General features: G+C 47.1%; 1 protein-coding gene across 2 annotated transcripts in view; it reads right to left on the bottom strand.

Annotated features, from left to right (window-relative positions):
* ZMAT4 (zinc finger matrin-type 4) overlaps positions 1-21,575 on the bottom strand; it is a 317,911-nt gene extending 296,336 nt beyond the window's left edge. For both annotated transcript variants that reach the window (XM_045588859.1, XM_036458459.2), the window contains exon 1: positions 21,442-21,575. The gene's annotated coding sequence lies outside the window, so the exon portion shown is untranslated. The remainder of the gene's footprint in view (positions 1-21,441) is intronic.
* Positions 21,576-22,038: the final 463 nt, after the last annotated feature.

Raw genomic sequence — 22,038 nt, 5'->3', positions numbered from 1 at the left:
GACTCAGTGCAGCATCTGTAAAGAGTGCACCTACCACGCCCAGCTGCTAAGATCATCACTTGGCATTCTCTTGAAGAACAGAACCTTTTGAGAAAGTTATGGTGGTACAGGTACTAGTTAAAGAGTTGATTGGGCCCTAGTTGGTTTGGCTCAGTGGATACAGTGTTGGCCTGTGGACTGAAGGTTCAATTCTGGACAGGGGCACATGCCCAGGTTGTGGGCTTGATCCCCAGTAGGGGGCTTGCAGGAGGCAGCCAATCTATGATTCTCTCTCATCATTGATGTTTCTCTCTCCCTCTACCATCCTCTCTGAAATCAATAAAAATATTTTAATTAAATAAAATTAAAATAAATAAATAAATAAATAAATGGTTGGTTGGTTGGTTTTTAAGTGAATGGGTATCATGTATACTGGAAAGACCCTGCCCCCTCCTTTCAAGTGGGAGTGAATGTCAGCAATCACCTTAGTAGTTTTCTACTTGGAGGTTGGAATGATCCACCCACTAAATCTTCCTTCCAATTGGGGACCCACAGTCATGCCTGACACCCTCAGAGAAGAATGCTCCCCTAAGCTAACACAGTGTGTTTTTCTTATACTTTCCCTTAAGTTCCACCCCAAGATGAAAATTACACAAGTCCACTTTATATTTGGCATTTGTTCCTATACTCCTTCCGGTGGCAGCCAAGCATACCTAATTTAAATACAGCTTTATGATGCTTACATTTTTGCACATGAATGGTTTTTGGCTACTGGAACTTTTGTTTAAGGCTTTTATCTGCTCAGTCACCCAAGACTTTCCCTCATTCTAACTCTTAGCCTGAGCCAACTGAACTGAAGAACATACATAGCTTATCTTAGTAGGCAAAACCAGACAAGTGGTGGTGTCTGTATTTGTAACTCAATTGAAGAAATGTTCCCTCCTTCCCATTTTTCTACTGTATTTTTCATCTGTGCTGCTCAAAATGTCAGGAGCAGGGCAGAAGAAAGTGCCAAGAAAAAGAACACATACTTGCCAAACCTGTGTGCACTGAATTTGCACCTATCTCTGGAACCCCACAGCATCTAAGGAAGGTATCAGAACAGCCAGAATGAAGTCAAGTTATTACTTCTCAGTCACACCACGTTCTGTTCCTGTCCTTTAGGTTCTAGCTCTCCAGAGGAACTCAAGTTTATGCCTGAGCAAACATAACTGACCCCTTGGTTCCCTATCCAACTGTCACGTGAACATACAGACTTTGCCCAGATGTGTATACTTGATACAGATGTATTCCTGGATCTTAATCTTGCCTCTGCTCAACCCCATCTCCTCAGGTGTGATGACTGTGGGTATAAGAACATGAAACACTGAGGGGGACACTAAGGAGCATGTAAACTTGTGGTTTCAAACAAGGGAATAGGTTGTTTTTAAAAAAAAAAAACTAATGAGAATGCACCTGAAAAGTATTCAACATAAAGCAGCACATTGGTGCTTGCAGCACCCACACCGGCAATGAAAATACTATTACCACTGTGGTACGGCAGTCCCAGAAAACTAATACAATTGTTAAGAGATTCTCTCTAGAACTGTTAAGAAATCCCCATGAATTTATCAAAGGTATCTTGTCACATTTTATGCTCAATAAGCCTGGTGCTAATAAAGCTGCCCTCTTGGACTGTGAACTTTGGTGACAAGGACTAATTTAGTCAGCACTACCCAGGCATAGCTGATACTTGGTAAAGTAATTTTTTCTATTGTTGGAAATTCTACAACTTCTTTTTACCTAATTCAAAAAAAAAAAGAAAAAGAAAGAAAAGAAGAAAGAAAGAAAGAAAGAAAGAAAGAAAGAAAGAAAGAAAGAAAGAAAGAAAGAAAGAAAGAGAAAGGAGAACACATGTGTTTAAACATATTCAGATTTTTTTACTAATGTCTAATTGTAAGAGTGAGGGTGTGTGTGTGTGTGTGTGTGTGTGTGTGTGTGTAGGGAGAGAGAGAGAGAGAAAGAGAGAGAGAGAGAGAGAGAGAGAGAGAGAGAGAGAGAGAGAGAGAGAGAGAGAGAGAGAGAGAGAGAGAGGAAGAAGAAGAAGAAGGAGGAGGAGGAGGAGGAGGAGGAGGAGGAGGAGGAGGAGGAGAAAGGACACAGAGGAAGGAGAATGGGAAGGGGGAGAAAAGAAAATTCTCTCCCAAGACTTTCAGTGGGTGGCAGGGGGGGAAAAATCAGCATCATGCCAGCTTTATAGCTGATGTTTGGTACTATTTATAGAGCTGGCCATGGCTGTGTCAGATCTTTAAAAGAAGCAAAACATCTGGGCACGTCCCAAGGGAGAGGAAGAGCCCAAGTCACAACACAAGACACAGAGAAAGGCTGCATCTTTACAAAAGTCACAATTTACATTTGTTAAACATAATCTCATGCCTCTGAGGATTTTAGGAAACCTGATTCTGGCACCAAGTGTCATGAAAGAATAACACAATAGCCATTGTATTTTCAAATTGAAAAGAGTTCTGAGGTGAATGAATAAGTGACTTCTGGCAGGCAGAGAACACACAGTATCTCCTCAGCCAAGGGCCTCACAGTGGCCAGTGGCCATCAATAGCCAGTCATGAGAGGCAGCCTCACTGAGTGAGTCTGCAACTGCCCCAGGATGTGTGCAGCAAGGCCAAAGTCAGAGTCAAACCTGGCCGAAGCTACTCACATGAAAGCAGGCAGCACCCACTCACAGCACCATCTCACAGAGGCAAAATTAAAGGATGAATTAAAGAAAAATATTAAAACTTATATAACACACTAGTAGCCCTTTTGCATGAATCGTGTGCCAGTAGCTCTCTACAGGCCTGGCCTCTCTGTGCCTGCTGCCCAGAGTCTCTCCGGGGCTCAGATGCTCTCGTGGCCCAGAGGCCCATCCACAGCTGGGTGCAAAATGCTTGCCTCATCACCGTGGTGATGAGGCAAGCATTCCACCAAGCCTCTCACGCTGCCCCCTCTCAGCAGTACTGGAGTTCTCCAGAGGGGCTGAGAGGACTGGGCACCATCTTGTGGCTATGGGCACCACCATCTTTGTGATGGAGTGAAGGTTAATTTGCATATTACCCTTTTATTAGATAGGATGGAACACCTGCACAAAAAGAAAAAAATCACTATTTCTACAATATTTCATAGACTTAAAGCAAGTGTGTCCTACTTTAAGCAAAACCAACATATTTTAAACTCCAGATTTTGAAAACATACATATCAAAATTGATGTTCAATATATAAAAAGAAAATAAACTCTGCCTCTGCTTTGACCACCAGGGAAAGCCCAGCATCCAGCCCAAGACCCAGAATGGTGCATGTCCTCAAAAGGTATTTGTTGAAAAATTAATTCTACATGTTAAACACTAGCTCCATCAATATCCTTAATGTATTATAGAACGGGCCCCATTCTTCAACATGCTTGGTGTGGCAGGTGAGATGCTCCTATCACACTGCCCAGGCTTGGGGACAATTGTGTCCTATGAGATTCCTCAGCCCCCGGCCCCAATGTCTCTGCAAATGTTTTCTACATTGTCCATGGTATGTCCAGCCCCAGTGTTCTATGAGCGTCATATATGATGGGCTGCTGTTTATCTTCAGAAACCTCTTCCTGGCCTGGCAATGACAACTACAAGCAGGAGGGCAGCAGATGCCAGTGGCTTTGAGGATGAGTGACTAACATGTGGGTCATTACCATGTCTGTGGATCTCTGGACAGAAAACAAACCAAGCAGGCCCTCTACTGTGCTGGGAACTGTCTTCACACCCACTTCTGCCTCTTCATTCCATAATATTTGTTTGTTCACTTATTTTTCTGATTTTTATTAAACTTACTAGAGGCCCGGTGCACAAAATTCATGCATAGGTAGGATCCCTAGGCCTGGCTGGTGATCAGAGCCAATTGGGGCCTTCCTTCTGTGAGGTTCTCCCTCCTCCCAACTGGTGAGCGGAATTATGACATTACTGGCATCTGTCACAGAGACATCCCCAAGACATTGAACCACCAATTAGTGCGTGCCAACATTTCCTGGAGCCCAACCCTGCCTGTACCACCCTGGGTCCAACCCTCTCCTGTTCCTCCCCTTAGAAAGACCCCCAGGTCAGCCCACATGCTGCTTGTCCTCCATGTCCAGGAGGCAGCCTGGCTGGGTCCCTCTCCTCTCCCAACTCCTTCAATTATGATTTCTCTACCTCCATAATGAGTCCCACTCATTACTGGGGAATAAATTTTACTTTAAAATGCCTTGTGGTCAGTTTCCTGAGCCTCAAACCTTACACCTTCTCCAGATGCCAGCTGCCAGCCAGGGCCTTCCTTCCCTTGCTGCTGGCTGCCAGCTGCCAGGCTGCCAGGCTGGGGCCTTCCTTCATTCCACACCACCCCCTGGTGGTCAGCATAAGTCATATTGAGCAGCCAAACTCCTGGTCTCCTGGTGGAACTCCCAAGAGGACAATTTGTATATTAGGCTTTTAGATAGATGATAGACAGATTAGATAGATAGATGATTGATAGAGATAGATAGATAGATAGATAGATAGATAGATAGATAGATTAGATAGATATGAGATAGATTGGGGTGATATTGATTAATAAAATTATATAAGTTTACAATTTTATACAGGTGTGTTCACCACCCCAAGTCAAGTCTCCTTCCATCACCATTTATACCTTTTCTATCTTCCCCCACCCCACCCCCATTTTCCCTTTTGTAATCACAATACTGTTATCTGTTGTCTCTGTTTATGAAGTGGTCTTGTGTCTTTGTTTAATCACTTCACCTTTTTCATCCAAAATATTTGTTGCCCGCCCCCCATGTTCAGGAAGGGGTAAGAGGAGGACCCATACAAAGTCATTAAGAAGCTTCCAGAGAATCCACACTAGGCCTGGTCTACAGAGAAATAATTCCTAATCATGGCAAGAACCTGGCATATTCAGGCTACTGGATCTCATGTCTTTCTATAACTTTTACCATTATAATAAAGGCTCACTATGGAATAGTATTTGTAAGCCACAGGTGCAATATAAAGATGAAAACAAAATGTGTCCATAACCTCACCATCCAGAGAGAATCCTATTGAAATTTTGGCATATTTTATTCATTTTTGCCTATATCTCTATATAGATATAGATCATTCATTAGCCAGTTTAGAAAATATTTCACATATACGATAGCTCATGAGCACTATCTTATGCCATTAACACTGTTTAGGATTTTTATATGGCTGCCTACTATTCTCTGTATGAATATACCATAATTTGCTTATCTAGTTCTCTCCTACCTCGGAAAGTTGATTCCAGTGTTTCAGATAATAGTACTACCATGAACAATTTTGCACACACATTTCCCCACACTTCTGATTATTTCCTTGGAATAGAATCCTAGGAGCAAATTTTTTTAAAGTACAGAAACCCCCCAAATCAGTTTCCAAAAAGGTTACACCAATTATAGTTCTACTAATAGGACATGATACTGCATTTCAATGACAAGTCATTTTTAACCAACAATAATTTTGTAGCTGGGAAAATGACATCTCATTTAAATTATCATTATTATTATTATTATTATTATTATTATCCTATCTAATAAAAATGGAATACTCTAATTGACTGTCATGCCCTCACAAAGATGGCAGCACCCACAGCTAATAAGGAGGGTATATGCTAATTGCCTGCCATGCCTTTAAAGATAATGGCACGCACAGCCAACAAGATGGTGGCATCCAGTCACCTCAGCTCCACCAGGGTGGCAGGCTCATAGCACAGCCAGGCCCGACCCAAGGCAGGTACAGCTACTCCATGCATCGCCTTCGGAGTCCCCCAGTCCCCTCAACCCCAGCCACCCAGGGCCAGCCCAAGGCACAGGCAAGACTCAGATGGTGGCTGCCCAGCTAACACCCAAGGTGCAGGCAAGCCTCAGATAGCAGCTTCCCAGTTGCCCAGGGCTGCCCAAGGCTCAGGTATCCAGGGCTAGCCAAGGCTTGCATTGCCGGCAGTGGCAGCAGCAGAGGTGTGATGGGGACATTGCCTTCCCCTGATCACCGGGTCACCTCCTGCCCTTGAGGGCTCCAAGACTATGAAAGGGGGCAGGCCAGGCTGAGGGACCTTCCCCTCTCCTCCCCCCACTCCCCCTCGCACTCCAATGCATGAATTTTCATGCATCTGGCCTCTAGTTATTATTATATTATTAAATTGTTATTGGTGGTAAGCACTTGAATTTTTCACCCCTGTATCACATCATAGGGCTTCCCTATATGGTAGCCCTCTCATCCTCACCCTATACAGGGAGAAACTGAGTTCCAATTAAATGGCTTGTACATGGTCAAACAAGGACCTTCCAGAGCCAGGATCACTGCCTGATTCCAAAGCCCCGTCCACCTAACTATTCTACTGTGTTGACCATTCACAGAGTCAAACATTTTTTAAAACATAGTTTTATTGATTTTAGAAAGGAAGGGAGAGAAAGATAGGAACATCAATGGTGAGAGAGAATCATTGATTGGCTGCCTCCTGTATGCCCCCTACTGGGGATTGAGCCCACAACCCAGGCATGTGCCCTTGACTGCAATCGAACCCAGGATCCTTCAGTCCCCAAGCTGCCGCTCTATCCATTGAGCAAAACCAGCTAGGCCAAACATTTTTCCATGTGGTTTTTAGCTGTCATATTTATCTTTCCCTGAACTGTAGTAAATTTATTTTTCTGTGTAGAAAAACAGCCCTAAGCATTTTGGGTGTTTTGACACTCCACACATGTACTAAGATTCACACATCACCCCCCTAACTTCTCCTTGCCTCAATCCAATCCAAACAACCGCCCAACTCCCCCCACACAGTGAGTGACACAGCTTCTCCCCCCAATATTGCAGAGTTTAAATGGCTCCACCTAAGCTCTCTTGAGATTACTCTAAAAGCCCTGCAACTTAACTTCCCTTTGGTTAGGGAATATCCATTCATGATCAAAGAAGCAGTACTTAGGATCAACTGTATGGGGCCCGATAGCATAGACCAGCATGAAAACACAGCTCTCACAAGGGCCATTCTATTGGATCATCCATTTCTTTCCTGTAAGAGGCAGAGCAATAAGTCCATTGTGTTCTGTCCAAACAGAGATAGGAGTATCTGTTAACCAGATAGCTCCTGGAACAATGTCACAGTTAAGTGCAGAGCCAGGCTAGCACCCACCCATAACAGTCACTCCTCAGAAACCCAAGAAAGTGTGTGCCCCCGCCCACCATGGGCAGAATCCTCTCAAAGGACAAGCTCCCTGAAAGCTCTGCCAAGGGCAGTCAGAGAGCCCTGCACTGACAGCTGACAGGGAGGCAGGGAGTTTCTTTCCTTCGAAGTCACCTGCTCGCCCAGGAATTCATGCCGCAGAAAAGTTCTGCAGGATCATAAACCAGCCTTGCGCTGCCTCAGAGCTCACTCTGCAACTCGCAGTGATCATCTGCTTGATTCAGCTCAGGTTAGGGAGATGGATAGGATTTCCCCACAAATCACTTGATTAGTGTGAGAGATCTATGCTCCTGCTGTTCTAAGCATTGCAGAGATGTCTGGTTCCCTTTAAATCTCTCTCAGTATTATGGTTCTTGCAGCTTTCAGAGTTTCCTCCCCAGATTTATTTTTTGAAGGCGCTGCACTATTTGGCAGTGCTACACTGTTCCTCTCTGGTACTGTGACCAGCAATATTTTGGGAGGAAGCTCTTGAGCTCCATAACTGGGGAACAGGAATTCTGACCTTTTTATTAATCACTCTGGGATCCCTCAGCAGGGAATCCCTGGCCTGGGATTCCTCACCCTAGCCCCCTACCTGTTCCATCTGGTTCATCCTTAGACAGAAACCATCCTACTATCCCATCATCACCTTGGATTACTTCCCAGACCCTTGAGCACTTGCAATATTACAGGCTCTACACTGGATACTTTACAGCTAATCCTCCACCTAATCTCTACAACAAATCTGTGAGATGGGTATCATTAGATATTTTAAACTGAGGAAATTGAGGTTTGGAGCAGCCACACAGACTGTCTGAGCCAGGTCTGCAGAGGTAGCTTGTGTGAGATGAACTCTGGGTCCCTATATCTCTGTGTTTTTATCTTCTTTATTTTATCTCAAAAAGATCACCTGGAATAAGATTTGGGGAAAAGATGGGGGAGTTCCTCTTCCTTGATCATCCCTGAACCACAAACTCTTCATTGCCTTCATCACTCCCACCAAATGCCTCGTTCCCTAAGTGAGATCAGCATGTTAGACCCTTGGCAATCCACAAAGGGTTCCCTCTCAGGAAAGACTGATGGCTGCAGGAGCCAATCACCTGTCTAGTGACACCCAGCTCTGTACAAAGTTCCACCCCTTCCTGGGCTGGGCTGACAGTGCATTGATGTAAACCTTGCCATGTTTTCTGAAGTCCCCTGGGCAAACCCTCCACTTCCCCCAACTTCATTTACCATCCTCTGATGCTCTCAGTCCCCACACAGTCTCAGCGTCAAGTCTTACAGTAAAAAATAAAGAGAGTAATTTTCCTGTCATTCTCCCTCCTTCCACATAGGAAGATGGAAAAAAAAAAATGGCTTTAGAAGAAGAGGACAAAAGTGCAATGAGCAGCCCTAAGTGCCCCCAATCCCAGATCAATGGATTCTCACCCCTTACCAACTGTCTTAATTCTAAGGTGGATTGACAGTAATTCTAAGGTGGATTGTCAGTAATTGTCAGTTTCTTCAAAATATAATTGTACAAAAAAAAAATTTGTAACTGTGTGTGATAGATGGCAACTAAACTTACTGTGGTAATCATCATTTCATTTTATATATATATATATATATATATATATATATATATATATATATTCATTCATTATGTTGTACATCTGAAACTATTGTACCTCAATTTAAATATATATATATATATATATATATATATATATATTTATATTTATATTTATACTTATATACATATATACCTGGTTAGGCAGCTCCAGGCATGTGGAATCTGAAACTATTTTTTTTAAACTTTCAATCCATACCCTCATCATGGCCTTATTATTCAGTCATAATTCTTAAGAATTTACAGGGTCCCTTTCACAGTGAAAAGCTCAAGTGAATGCATCAGCAGAAAACTTTTAATTTTGATTTAAGGACTCTGACCTCTTTCCATCATTGTCTCCCATCCCTCTCCTCCTATACTCAGCAGGCATCTATTCCCACAGCCCAGGGGCCAAGATTATTCTCCTCCTCTTTCAGAGATCTTGGTCTTACTTCCTAGTCACTGAGAAAAGGAAGCCAAAGGAAAGAATCCCCACTCATATCCCCACCCATCCCACCACACCCACCCACCCTCCTGCTTTTCCCTCCCCTGGCTGTCCCTACCACCAGCTAAAGCCATGCTCACCCCTCCTCACTGGGTTCCAATCCCTTCTTCCCTCAAAGCTTCTCTCCAGCAGTGCTCACCTCCTACTGCAGCATCACCTTTGTGCTCTCCTGACTGCACCATTTCCATCAGCACAAAAGCATCCTGTGATTTTCCCATTTTAAGGACGAAATACTTGCTTTGACCCAATATGCCCCTGTTAACTTTTCATTTCTTTGTACCCTTTTACAATCACACTTCTCCATAAACATGTTTACTTGAGCTATTACCAATGCCTCTCTTCCAGCCCGCTCCAACAAGGCTCTCACCTCCCACTCATCCAAAATGCTCTTATCAACTCACAATGGCCTTCATGTTGCTAACATTCAATTCTCTGTTCTCACCTTACTTCAAACATTAGCAGTATCTGATCCAGCTGATCACTCCCTTCTTCTTGAAAATCACTTCACTTAGTTTCTGAGGCAATTCTCTCTTGCTTCATCTCTTATCTCATGGGTTACTCCTTCTCCATTTCCTTTGCTGGTCCATCTTCATGTCCTAGACTCAAGGTCAGTAAACATGGCCCACAAGCCAGGTGTCTCTTTATATAAATAAAGTTTTGCTGAACACGGCCACACTCATTCATGTATGTTATTTAGGGCTGCTTTTGTACTAATTGAATAAATTTGAGGGTTGCAGCAAAGACCGTACGGCTCACAAACTCTAAAATATTTATTACCTGGCTCTTTAAGAAAAAGTTTGCCAATCCTATCCTTGATCTATAAATATTGGAGTTCCCAGAACTCAGACTTTATACATCTTGTCTATCTGCACCCACTCTCTAGGTGATCTCATCTGGTCCCATACTTGAAATATTATCAATACACTCACAACTCCCAAGATTTTCCTCTAGCACAGACCTCTTCTCTAAAATCCAGATCCATAACACCCCTGGCTAAAGGACATTTCTTTTAGAGGTCTAACCTCTCGCAAAACAAATTCCTCATGTCTTATTTTTCCCCAGTGCTTCTACTACAAACATTTCCATCTCATGCCAAAAAAACAGGAAAACAGTCCTTGAACCCTCCTTTTCTCTCAAACCTCACATTCAACCCATCAGCAAATCTTGCTGGTTCCACCTTCAAAGTATACCCAGAATCTGACCACTCCACACCCTTCCACTGATACCACCCTATCCCAACCAACCGCCCTCTCCTGCCAGGATCACTGCCTCCTGGCTCGCCTCCTGTCTCCAGGTGGCCCTCCTATAGCTCTCAACACATGCAGCAGCCAGAGTGATCTGGATGAATAAGAGACTATGTTACTCCTTTGCTCAACACTTCCCCATGGTTGGAGGGAACTCACTCTGGCCTCATTGCTGCACCTGACACCTCAAGCATCTCTAGCTTCAGGGCTGGCATGAATAGACTGCTCTTCCCCCAACTATCCACAGGGACCACCCCACTGCCCTCAGTCTCTGCCTGTCACTTCATACTGGGGCCCTCCTGGACACAGCCTGTCTACAAATGCTCCCCATCCTCTGGCTCTGCTTTGGTTTCCACATTTCACCTATTGGCCCTCCTACATATTTACTTATTTGTTTGCCATCTGTCTCCCCCAACTATTATAGAATGTAAGCTCTAAGAGGACAGGGACTGCTCAGCTTGGTCCACTTCTGTATTCCAAAACTTTAGAGTGTTTGTCGGGTCTCAATCTTTTGAGCAATCAGGAAAAGAACACATAAAATTTCAGAAGCTCGTATCCCTGTGAAGGATGGGGAAGAGAAGCACATCATTTCCATCATGGAGAAAGCAGTCATGCACAGCCCTGGAGCCAGCAGTATCCTTGCCTGACCTGACCCAAAGAATGGACAAGTGACAAGGGGACTGCTTATCAGCATCTCCTCAAATCTCCCTGCAGAGACTCCTGGGAGTTAAGAGGGTGCAGAAAGGACAAATGGAGAGAGGCTGCTCTGCAGGCGGATAGAGCCTCATTCTCTCCCTTGCCCCCCACCCCAACCCCAGTTCTGTCACCCAACTTGGACCAGAAGGAGTGAATGGATAGGGGTAGAGCAAGCCAGCTGTGGAATCTGACACCTACCAGCAGTGTCACCCATGAGCTTTAAATTCTCTGTGCCTCAGTTTTCTCTCTTTAATATGAGGGTGATGATCAAATGCTTTTCTGGGGGGAAAAGATTAGTATCTTTATTTCCTTTCTTAGTTGGGCCTTAACACATTTAAAAGTCTATAGTTTATAAAGAGGTTCTGCTGAAGTTTTTCCATGTACTATAAGTTGCTACTTCATTTCCAAACACCCTTCTTGAGTTCCTCACCTGCTCCCCATTCTACTCCCATTTTTTTTTTCTTTTCCTTTTTATCTCATAGCTTACTCATTCTGAAAATCCCAAGTTGCAGGCAGGCAGGGGAGGTTCTGGCAGAAGAAGAACCACTCCAACCCTCCTGTCCTTCTCCCTGAGTGCTACAGGGCAACTTCAGCAGCAGCAGAAACAAACCCACAAGAGGCGCGAGAGAGAATCCATATGAGGACCTGCAACCCATCTCCTCCTCCCCCATCCTTCGCCCCTTCATAGCCACATTGTCCTTTGCTCACTAAAGGAAGCAAAGCCTGAAGGATGGGACACCCAAGGCATCTCTCCCTGTCTTCCCCCTGACGGAGCCTAAAAGGCCCCTCAGCTCCCCATGGCACATGCTGGCCTTTGGGTTGAGACCACCACTCACATCAAGGATAGCCTCCTTCCACCCAAATCGGCCTCATCCTTCGGTGCTTGGAGCTCAGGACCAGCCGCCTCCAAGAGTCTTCTGAGACCATTCGCACCCTCATGGATATCCACGCTTCTCAGCACTTACCTGAGCTTCATGCTAGGAGGTCATCCAGTGTGTGCTACTGCTTACTCCTCAAGCCCCGCCCCTCCTTCACCCAGGACAACCCGTAGGTCAGCAAGAAACCCTTGCTGAGTATGAGCTTGGGCAGCATTTGCAGACAGAAAATCTGGCTCATTCCACGGTAGCCCCTCGCCGACTGCCCGTACAGACTGAGGTGAGTGGCTTTGACTTTCAAAGTGTCAATTTCCTCCTTTGCAAAATAAGGATAACAGCTTCCCTACCCACCTCCAAGGCTTGTGGACACACACACACACACACACTCGTACAAACATGCGTTATTATTAAATTAAATAGAGCAGCAAATCAGCCACTCGGCTCACAAGGCTGGCCCATCCACTTTTCCCAATTAAGCCTGTGAAAGCCCCAAGGACGTGCCCATCAGAGCTGCCACCTGCCCTGCCGTGGGAAGGCACCCCAGAGGCCCCACGTGGCCCTGGCGCACATCATGGAGCCAGCCAGCTGTGACTTCCATGGAGAGCAGGACTCCCGAGCTGCCTGGAGTTTACGCAACCAGAAAAACCGCAACGGGAAGCAAATGCATTCCGGAAAAGCGACAATAAATGTCACACTTGGTCAGGAGGCAGAACCCTGAGGTCGCCTCTGGAGAGCCTTCAGCACCCAAAGCCGCTTCTCTCAATGTGATAGCTGTCAGTGCCTTCATTTGTCTCAATTACCAAGCGAATTAAGCAGAAGGCCTGGCTTCCGGGAAAGAGGGGCGGGTGGCCGGCCCCACACCCTCCAGGTGGAAGTCTGCCAGCCCAGCCCTCCTCAGCAGCAGGAGGAGCCCTGGCCCACTCTGGAAAGGGCGCAGGCTCTGACACCAAAGTTCCCTGTTATCTCATTCTGCCTGCCCAAGTCAGAGCTTCTCTGAGCCTAACTTCCCCACTTGTGAAATTAGCAGCTGTATGTGATCTGTGCAAACACACCACCTGAAGTGCTAAACTAGGTCTGACCAGGTGCAGGTAGGTGGCAAGGCCTGGGGATGAGGTAGGGAGGAAGGAACGAGGATGCAGCAATCCCTGGTCACCATTCCCTACGCAGAGATCCTGCGCCCTCGACACCTGAAGCAGACACAGCCCTCACAGATGCACGTTGCTCGCGCCACATTTCCTGCTCGCACTGATCTACCTCACCCAACATGGAGAACACCTGCCCCTGCCCGGAATGCCCTCCAGTGAGCAACATAGTGCATGGCACATTGCTACACGCATGCTCACTGCTTAAACATTTGTAGCTTGACTAGCTGATTTAAAGAGCATGTTTTGTTTTTTTCTGATTTGCAAAATAATACATTTACTGGAGGAAACTGGACAAATAGTTTAACAAAATAAAAAATCTGTTTCCTAAAACCCAGAGATAGCCACTGTTATCACCTGATAAATTGTATTCCATTCTATTTTTCACAACTGTATACATCTGTGGGTTTTTTCTTTTTACAAAATTGCATGTATATCCTATTTACTTTTAAAGCTTTATCTACTTACTGTATATGGTTAGCATTTTCCCATATTCTTATATATTATTCAATGTAATTTTAATAGCTTCCTTGATTTCCATTTTACAGATGAGCTACATTAAATTTAATTAATCCCTCCACACAATGTTTTGTTATGATGCATAATGCTGAAAGGGGTATGTATCCTCGATCAGAGCTATTTTGCACATCTCTGATCATTTCCTGCGGAAAAATTCCTAGAAGAGCAATTGCTTACTGGTTCAAAGGCTATATTTTTGAGACATGCCTCCCATATTTGCAAATTCTCCTCCCACCAGCTAAGTGTAAAAATGTCCCTTTTTTTTTTCAGCACTCTTAATGACACTGGATATTATCATTTTCAATTTTGGTAATCTGGTAGATGGATGATGATATCTTGGGGGGTTTTTTGCATTTATATTTTAATTATTAGTGAAGGTGGATACTTTTGCATATTTTTCAGGGCATTTCTGTTTCAGTTTTCTGTTTCTACCCACTTATCTATTAGGGGACAGACTGATTGCTTAAATATTTTATGAACAAGGGAATAGTGCTCAGCCTGCTTTGATGACCCTGTCCCCTTGTGTACCACTCCCCTCCACAAGGCATTGATGCTCATGTCTAATGCACCTCCTTTTCCTGCCTCTTAAACCCATTTGCTCTCATGCTGTCTTGGGGATGAGGGACACTGCGCCATCTTCCACCTAACAATGAGAACTTCTTCACCTGTCAGCTTCTCCTCCAGGGAATGAAAATTTCTCTTCATTTTTGCTTAATCTAGTGTACTTTGATGCTGTCCCCTCCTCTCCTTCCAAAATCAACATCTACCTCCGGGCCCTCATCACTTCTCACCTGGCCAGCAGCAAATTACTTCAGCATCCACCTCTCCATCCCAGGCTTGCCCCTCCCAAACCTCACCCCCACTCTCCATTTCTTCTTAAATGCAAATGAGACTGTCTCTTTCTGCCTAAAACCTTTCTGCTCCTCAGTTTGGCCAACTGGTCCCTCAACATCTCTTCCCGCCCCACCCCCAAAACACAACTCAGGTGCTTAGACACAGCAACCCAAGGATAACTCACCGTGCTCTGAGATGCTGTGCTGTTTCATGCTTCTGAGTCTTGTAAACATGGCTACCCCCTTTCCACCTCTCCCCCATGTTTCTGGTGGGATCCTATCTATTTTTCGAGTCCATCAGATGTTCCTCTCCAGGAGGCCTCCTCTGATCATGCCAAGCGTTACCATGTATACCCTGCAACCAGAACATACTACTCTCATGCTAAAATACCACACCTTACTGCATTCTAGTGCAGTCTGTGTGCCAAGATTGAGGGCAGAAGTATGAAGTCAGCTGAGTGTCATTCTGAATGAAAAGGACACAGTGGGGCACCCTGGGCTGGCCAGTCCATCGGACATATTTCTGTGGTTCATGAGGTCCTTCCTCTTCCACTGGCAGGCTCCCCAGTCCCTTGCTTTCCTGTCCTTTCTCCTCTCTCTCCTTCATCTTTGCCAGCTCTCTCCTTCCTTAAAGCCTGTTTCACATCGTAGGCAGCCCAGCCCCTGATGCCCACTGTGTCCTTTTCCCTTTTAACTCGGCCAGTCTTTGGACAGACATTGCACTTGGCTGCCTCTGGTGCTAGTGGTCTTTCCACACAGATTCCTGCAGGAGAAAGATCACACCTACTGTGGCTGATAGACACACCCTAGTGCCTGCCTTGGTGCTGGGCACAGCCAACAGCTCAGGATGCCCTCGTTAGCACAAAGGCATGCCAGCGGGCTGCAGGAGTGGAAAGCTCATGCCCTCCTCCTGGGCACTCCCTGCTGACCCCTAACTATAATAGTCCAGTGTAAACCTCGGTGTTTACTTCCTCCTTCTCAGTGACTACACACAGGAACTTACTAATTGTGCATTCATTTTGTGGGGCCCATCTCATCCATCCATCTTGATTTCTATGTGGCTCAAACCACTGGCAGACAAAGCCCTCCACAGCCTCTGCCCCGTTCTCTTGAGTGGAAGGTCCTGCTTTCATCAGAAACCACTGGCTGGATGGCAGCACTCCACTCTCTTCCCCACCACGAGCAGTGCCTGGTCCTGAGCTAACCCATCCCTCCATAGGCTCCCCTAACACTCCATCCATGGGGCTCCATGCACCTCCAGGAGACGTGTGCGCCCAGAAATAAATCAAGTCTGGCTGGAAGAAATATAGGATTTCAGCCCCACGTTGGAGAAGCTGTTCTCAGAAATGAGAATCTGCATGAAATTGAAAATTCTGTTTTGTTTTGTAAAGGTGACTGCTGAAGCGTCTTATCCAGAGCTGGGGCGTGCTGTGCACCTCTTTTATTTCACATATCCCATGAGGAGCCTCTTACCTTTGTGAGATTCAGATTAAACAAGGATTGATTTTATTTGTATCTCTCAGCTGCACCCCATCCTTTCCTCTCAGCTCCAGCTTCTGGCATGCATTCGGCCGCCCCTGGCCCTGCAGCAGCCCCTTCCCAGCCACTGACTGGGAACTCCAGAGTTTACTGTGTAAATCAGGGGAGCCGGAGTTGAGTGTGCAGCGTTCGTAATGAGCACTCAATAAATACTGCTTAGCTGCAGGTGTCCCTGTCTCTGCCATTTGGTGAGAGAGAAATTAGGAGCCCAGAAAAAGCAAACGTCTATTCAATTTGGGAACAAGAAGAAGGAAAAAAAAAAATGAGCTACAAAACAAATGACACTGACTTGGGAGATGGAGGACCTTGATTCTGGTCCCAGCTCTGCCATCGGGTAACTGTATGATTACACCAGGGACTGTTACCTCTCTGTTGCCATGTCTGGAAATGAAAGATTAGACCTGATGAGAGATCCTCGAGCTCTAGGCAGAGCCTGCCAGTCCAGGCAGCCCCCTGGAGGGCAGTGCAGGTGGGCTGCCCCCCTTCCCCACTCATCCCAGGGACTGTGATTCTCAGCCACTTTGACAGCCCAAGAGCAAAGGTGAAGTTTCAGAGAAATAAAAAAGGACCTCAAGGGGGGAAAGGGCGGGGGGAGAATCCCTAGATTAGACAGCCCCTGCCTCTGGCCTCCCCACAGCCTTTTGCTGCCTCCTCCAGCTCAATCTCCACTTCCTAAAAATCATCCCAGAGACTCCCCAAGCTTCCCTTTTTAACAACTCCTGCTGATGGAAAATTCTTCCTCATACCTAATCTAAGTCCATCTGCTGCAATTTCTGTCTATTTTCACTCGCTCAATCCTAACTGGAGATGGAGAACAGCTGGTCGCCATCCTCCATATAACATCCCCTCCAAAACCAAAATCAGTTATTACATCACCCCTCAGTCTGTTTTTCTGCCGGTCTAACATCCACCACTCCTTCGACCCGCCTTCATGGATTCTAGCTCTGAAGCATCGCTGAGCACCATGGCCCACATTGGAGGATGCTCTGCCAGCTCTAAGTCCTTCCGAAGCTGTAGCATCCCAGCAGCATATAGGACTCAGGTGACAAAATCCAGGGAGAAGGTCAGGCAAAGCAGAAAGGGCTCAACTAGTCCAAGCCCCTTGCTTTCCATGTGGGAACTGAAAGACAGAGCAAGGAAGTGCAGCAACCAAGGTCAAATCTGAGGGACCATGCTCCAGGGGTTGGACCCCAAACACTGCCATCACAGTGCCTGAGCGGCTGCAGCGTGTCCTTGACGTGGGAGAGAGGATTCGCCAAAACTGAAAAGCAGAGCTCAGACACTTCCTATCCAAACTCCATCTTTCCAATCCCACCAGCAGATGTGAAATTTCACCATGAACAGCTTTGACTTCCATCAAGAACCCAAATACCTCTGCTGGTGGCAACACTGCTTAACTGTTCACACCTGAGTATGAATAAGTAGATTTGATTCTTTCCAACTCTTGAGAGAGAGATTTGGGGGTGAGATGAGAATAGAAGACAAAGAAACTGGAAAAATGACAAACAAGTTTCATTGCTTGCTAACGCTTTCAAGGTCAATCCTATGCTTGGGTGCTGAGAGTAGTCAGGACGAAGGAGCCAGCAAGGCTGTGCCCTGTGGGAATCCCTTGCACCCTACAGACCTGCCTGTGTGTGGAAACACCTGCCCTGCCGGTCTCATGGAGGGAGCTGCACCACCCCAGGTGCTCTGTGAGGTCTGCGTAGAACTGAACATGGAGAAAGGATTACCTCATTGCTCCCTCAGGGCCGACCCACTGTGCCTCCCAGAATTCCTGAGTCGCCCAGTTAACCAGTTAACCATTTCAGATGTCAGGTGAGCAGGGTCTAAATGGAATCTCACCCCCTAGGGTGCCCTGAAGTGACAGGAAGGAAGAGCCAGAGGGAATGAAGAAAGGAAGGTATACAGGGTGTCTCCCAAAAAATGTACACATACTTGAACAGCTGATAGCTCCATTGATGTTTGTTTCTTTTCGGATTTAACTCATTGGAATTCATAATTCAAAGTGCATATGCATTTTGTGGGGACACCAAGTACCTGTGATTAAACACGATTGTGCGGGTACCTGCTTCAATAGCTCCCACATGGGGAGGGAGAAAGGTATAAGGAAAAGTCAATCCGAGGAACTATGTGCTAATGATTTTCCCAAGTGAAGTCTGAAGGGGAAACAGCAGAGTGTGGTGAATGCATTTCAGAGCCCTCACCCTCTCCTGAATAAACTGAAGCCTCATGCTCCAGCCTCTTCACCTCTCAGGGGTGCTCCGGGCGGTTCCCAACCCCCAGACATACACCCCCTTCCACAGAATAACCCGGGGAGTTCATTCACACACCAAAGCAAACGGAGACATGTGGGCAGCATTTACAAAAACACCTAACACAGTCAACGCCTTATTTGATTTCTCCCAAACCACAAAATTAAATTTTAAAATAGAAATCTAAACGGCTTTCTTCTGATATAAAAAAAAAAAAAATCTACTATGTTTCCAATCCTATTTCAGGGGACAGTTTTCCTCAACAGCAAGATCAGCACAAAATGACAAGATCAAAGCAGGTTGGCAAAGGGATTACTTACTGATGTGTTTGTGATGAAAGGGGATGACAGAAAGGAGGTGGGATGGAGGGAACAGGAATATAAGGAAGGGACTTCTCCTAGCCCGGTAAATCACCCAGGGCTTGAGAAAACAGAAAAAGGTGACCCCTTCACAGCACAGCGGTTAAATGAGAGAAATCCTAGTTGACCAACAGGGGAGAGAAGATGCTAGATCTATGGAGGACGCCTATCCAGGGTCCTGGCTAAAGTGACCATGTTTGATGAAATAACAACTAACAGGTTTAACTTCCCAGACACTCACTGGGCTCTCCATACACAAGCAGGTGCCTACTTCACAACAACTGGCCAGCCTAACACCAACCCCAGCAATGAAACTCTCCAAGCTGGGTCACACAGAGGGGCTGGATCTAGGTGTCACCCAAGGTGAAGTTACAATGATGGCATTTCTGCGTTTTTGTCAATAATTCTCCAGCTCCTATGATGCTTTTTTTAGTCTGAAGTTGTTATTTTAATGATCTCTGATCCAAATGGGGAACTAAAAGGGAAGAGAAATGAGGGGGAAGGAGAGGGAGGCGAGGCAAGCGCTCCAGTGTGTCCCACTTGTGCCTCTGCTCCCTGCCCCCAGCTGCCTTTTCCTCTCTCTGCATGAGTCACCATCCAGAAGCTGCTTTAAAAACCCTACTTTAAATGTACTCTGTCATGAAGGGAACCCAGCAGATCAGCCTCAATGGAGAGGGACCCCAATTTGGTTACCTGTTCCTTCTTCTAGACACCTCGCAAACTCAAAAGTATTTTCTAGTTTTGCAGCTGTCTTCATGGAAACCAAGGTGGCCCCTTTCAAAAGCTCCCACCTGCTGGGTGCTGCCACTCCTGGGCTCTCTGAGTCACCTGCCCCAGACAGACCACAGGGGAGGGGGAGGGGGCTGATTATAACTCGCAGCCGATAAAAGGGCCAGCGTCCACGCCAGGCCCCTGAACACAGCGGCATTAGAACGGTGTTAGAAATTTTGGGACCGCAAGTTTGTTTTGTTTACTGTCAGGCACCATGTGCAGAAGAGAGCTGACTGTATCTTGCTCAGAAAAAAAAAAAAAAAAAGCAGCTTTTTTAAAAAAAAAAAAAAATCATTGTGGGAAGAGCTTTGACAAAACAACTCCCACCCAAAATAGCTGCCTCAAGGAGGTGGCGGAAAACCTGTTGTAGGGGTTAGAGAAAATACAAATTAAAAAGTGAAAGTGATTCATGGAGCCAGAGGGGAGGCTGTCACTCGCACCTCAGCGCAGGAGGCAGGCAGCAGCGAAAGGCCTCACAGGGAAAAGGTGTCGCTGGAGACTCCCTCCCAGAAAGTTCACTTCCTGCCAGGACTGGGGACCAAGTCCCCCAGCTTCACATCTAGGAGAGAAATCAGAGCCAGACAATTCACCTGCATTCCCCAAAGCCTTAGGGACATGGCAGACCAAGCCCAGATGAGGAGCTTCTTGGGAGCTTCGGGGTACCCAGCAGGTCAGGGGACATACCTGGGGGACGGACGGATGTGGGGCATTCAGATAGGAAGTTCATTCAAGACCAAGCACCTCACCTTCTCCCCTGTGGGTGCCTGGCTTCCTAGGAGGCCCGCCTACCTACAACCTCCGTTGGCAGAAGCTCCGATGCTCCGGGAACGGAGTTTTCCCAGGTCTAACAGGGGGTCTGAGCACAGTGAGGCCTGGTGGTCCCAGGATCAGAAAGCACTAGGGTGCCACAAGGCTGAACCAGCTGCTGCCATGCTGAGCTTGCTACTCCAAGAGCAGTCATGGAAGCAGTGTGGTTGGTGGATCCAGCAACTACTGGGCCACAAAGGTTCGCACCTGCCCTCCTGAACAGAGCCTGCCCCAGGACCTGCCCCTCCCACCAGCCTCCACTCCCAGATCTGCTGGCAGGCTTAGCACTGAATAGCCCTTCTCCCATAAGGGTGGAAACGCCGGGTGAAATGTAGTTCTCTCCCCTTCATTTCGGTACACCCCCAAGCCTGGAAAGTCTTCCAGAGTTTTCGGGAGCTAATCATTTAAGTCGTTTCTGTCCTCTGAGAACTGCTTTGCTGTTTTCTCACCAAGTTGTGTGACACACAGACACCCACCAGGTCAAACAGGAGGATACCCACACCCCAGGAAATGTCTCCTTCCCCCCCAATAAAATCAGCGGAGACAGAGTGGGCAAGGGGGGTAAGAGGTAGGAAGGAGACAGAAGTTCCAGGACTCAGGGTGAAGGTCACAACAGTTGAGGGGAGGCAGGTGAAGGTAATGGAGAGGGGGCTGATCCCATGGCGGGGAAAACCCAGCCAACCAAACACGTTTCTCCGAAACAGCCTCCCAGGGCTGGGTCCACCAGGAAGCCCTACCTCTTGGAGGTCCAACTCCCTGCTGGTCTTTGGGGATCACGGAATCTCGGGACAACACCTTCACCCAATAAACCTGAGTCTACACCCAGCCCTGCAGGCGCCCAGCCCCACACCAGAGCTATCTCCACCGACGTGAGCGCAGCTAATTGAGAGGAGTAAACACACCCCGTTCTAGACGGCGCAGAAGTTTTCCACATTGTCAGCTCGTGTCCCTCCCGACCCGAGACGGTGGTGGTTTCCCCCCACCTTGGCCACCTCTCCTCGCCTAAACTTTTCTTTCTGCATTCCCCATGCAGAGGCTGCGCTGCGAGCCCTGGGCTGGGAGGCGCAGGGGGCAGCTCCCGGGGGACGGGGACGGGGACGCAGGCAGGAGGTACCTTTTCCGCGGAGCAGGGGCCGGCCGGTGCCCGGAGGCTCGCTGCCCTGCCTGCCGAGCCGGGGAGGATGCTGCCGGAATGAAGCACGCTGAGGATTACGCGTTCCTGCCTCTGCGACCAGACCTTTCAGCGGCTCCGACCGACTGTGCTAGCGATGCACTTAGCAATTATCTGCTGGCGCCGGCGCCCCGCCCCCCGCTCCTGCCATTGGCTCTGCCGGCCCGGGCAGGACTGCATTGGCTTCCAGCGACCTCACTCACGGCTCTGGCTCCTACTATTATCTAAGCCATCAAAGGGAATAATTCTATGTTTCATTGACAACCTGTAAGGCTTCCCTCCGGCCCCGGTGCGGAGGCAGGACCAGGAGCCCAGGAGCCCGGAGGAGGAGGGCAGAGTAGCAAAGTGGGGGGTGGGGGGAGAAGCAGAGCTCGGGAAGGGGAGGGGAGAGAAGGAGAGGGAGAGAGGGAGTGAGGGAGAGAGAGAGAGATGGAGCTATCAAGCAATCAGATTTTTTGCTCAAGCATTTTAACTTCCACAAAACAGAGTCCATAGCAACAATTTTCTGGCCTTATTCCTCCCCTCCTCCCCCGCCGCCCC

The sequence above is a fragment of the Pipistrellus kuhlii genome, unplaced genomic scaffold (assembly GCF_014108245.1).
Source record: "Pipistrellus kuhlii isolate mPipKuh1 unplaced genomic scaffold, mPipKuh1.p scaffold_m20_p_3, whole genome shotgun sequence".
In the NCBI taxonomy this organism is placed as follows: domain Eukaryota; kingdom Metazoa; phylum Chordata; class Mammalia; order Chiroptera; family Vespertilionidae; genus Pipistrellus; species Pipistrellus kuhlii.
This window is presented reverse-complemented; position numbering and strand designations above follow the sequence as displayed.